This window comes from Coffea arabica, chromosome 11e (assembly GCF_036785885.1).
Source record: "Coffea arabica cultivar ET-39 chromosome 11e, Coffea Arabica ET-39 HiFi, whole genome shotgun sequence".
In the NCBI taxonomy this organism is placed as follows: domain Eukaryota; kingdom Viridiplantae; phylum Streptophyta; class Magnoliopsida; order Gentianales; family Rubiaceae; genus Coffea; species Coffea arabica.
The window spans coordinates 8,705,999-8,708,498 of NC_092331.1; positions in this window are offsets into that span (position 1 = coordinate 8,705,999).

The following is a 2,500-nucleotide window of genomic DNA, read 5'->3' on the forward strand; positions in this document are numbered from 1 at the left end:
ACAGGTCAAGCATCTCAACTCTCCCTGATAGTCTTGAAACTAAAAAACTCAAACCGTTAGTAGACCCACACCCTTTTCGTCTCACAAATATAGCCACCAATAGATGGCAATTTAGTGTGTATTTAACACACCTACACATGGGTGCTTGAAACAAATATAAAACAAATTTCCAAGATTGAATTGAACAAAAATAAAAACAATAAAAACAATAAAAAATAATAAAAATTTTCCAAGATTGAATTGAACAAAAATAAAAACAAAAAAAATAAAAAAAAATAAAAAATTTCCAAGATTGAATTGAACAAAAATAAAAACAAAAAAATAATAAAAAATAATAAAAAATACAAAAATATAGTTTAATTAAAAAAAAAAGCAATTTATGAATTTCAAAGACATACGGCGGTGGACATTAACGAGACTCAACATGTATGCTTAAAAAGATAAAAATAAGCGAAAACAAGGCTAGGCGGTGAGCCTTAGGCCGCATGACGGAGCATTGGCACGACACTACACCGACGACGTGAAAAACGCACGACGGTGCCCATCATGGCAAGGCGATAGGCCTTAGGCCGCACGACGGCCGTTGGCTTGCGTTGGCTAAGGCATGGGCACGACGCCACATCCACAGCAAGAAAAATGCACGACGGTGCCCCTCATGGCTAAGCGGTGCGCCTTAGGCCACACGACGACCGTTGCCTTGCGTTGGCTAAGGCAACGGCAAGAAAAACGCACGACAGTGCCCCTCATGGCTAGGTGGTAGGCCTTAGGCCACACGACGGCCATTGCCTTGCGTTGGCTAAGGCAAGGGCATGATGCCACACCGACGGCAAGAAAAACGCCCGACGGTGCCCCAAACTATAACTGATTTAATGAGCCATTCGCAGTTTCACAGTCTGAATTAGTTCATACTTACACATGCATGGCTTAATCTTTGAGACAAGCATATGACTACTGGCAGGATCAACCAGGTAGCATTCCTCACCGACGCCGACGTCGCACGAGGTCAACGAGCTCGAAGGAGACGTGACGTCTCGAGGCGACGATGGCAGTCGTTCGATGCGGGCGATTGACGCCAAGTTCAGGCAAATAGAGATCGACGATCTCCTGCCCTCCCGGTGTTCCGCGTCCAAGAGCTCGGGCTACAGTTCGTGGGCCGAGACGCATCGCTTGGCTGCGACTCGGAACACGGCCTCGCCTTTGCGGTTCCCCGACGCCGCCGCAGCCCGACCGGGCGGGACGGCGTTGGGAGAACGTTGAATGTTGTGGCATCCGAATTCCTTCTAATAGGTATGCAACACAGGAAACCCGTGGGCGGCCAAGGCTAACGATGCTGCTCTTGCGCCAACGATTGAAGGGGAATGTGAAGGAAGACGTCACCGCACCAGCGGGGATCCGACCAGCCCAAACATGCCCACCGCTACCCACGCGCCGTCACGAACTGCACCGTCTGAGCACCCACGCCGTGCATCGACAACCCCAATCGGTCACCGATGCCAGCTTGGATGCCAAGATCATGCAACGTAAGGCACGCAGCACACACAAAAATGACGTAAACGAACGACCGCCGTGCACGACGCCCGCTCAACCGACCGACTCTTGAAATTTTGAGGCAAAGAAAGAATTTAAGTGCCCTTACATGCCCAACGATGATGTCTAACGTGTTTCTAGTACCGACGGCCTTCCTATGGCCTTGACAGGTCAAGCATCTCAACTCTCCCTGATAGTCTTGAAACTAAAAAACTCAAACCGTTAGTAGACCCACACCCTTTTCGTCTCACAAATATAGCCACCAATAGATGGCAATTTAGTGTGTATTTAACACACCTACACATGGGTGCTTGAAACAAATATAAAACAAATTTCCAAGATTGAATTGAACAAAAATAAAAACAATAAAAACAATAAAAAATAATAAAAATTTTCCAAGATTGAATTGAACAAAAATAAAAACAAAAAAAATAAAAAAAAATAAAAAATTTCCAAGATTGAATTGAACAAAAATAAAAACAAAAAAATAATAAAAAATAATAAAAAATACAAAAATATAGTTTAATTAAAAAAAAAAGCAATTTATGAATTTCAAAGACATACGGCGGTGGACATTAACGAGACTCAACATGTATGCTTAAAAAGATAAAAATAAGCGAAAACAAGGCTAGGCGGTGAGCCTTAGGCCGCATGACGGAGCATTGGCACGACACTACACCGACGACGTGAAAAACGCACGACGGTGCCCATCATGGCAAGGCGATAGGCCTTAGGCCGCACGACGGCCGTTGGCTTGCGTTGGCTAAGGCATGGGCACGACGCCACATCCACAGCAAGAAAAATGCACGACGGTGCCCCTCATGGCTAAGCGGTGCGCCTTAGGCCACACGACGACCGTTGCCTTGCGTTGGCTAAGGCAACGGCAAGAAAAACGCACGACAGTGCCCCTCATGGCTAGGTGGTAGGCCTTAGGCCACACGACGGCCATTGCCTTGCGTTGGCTAAGGCAAGG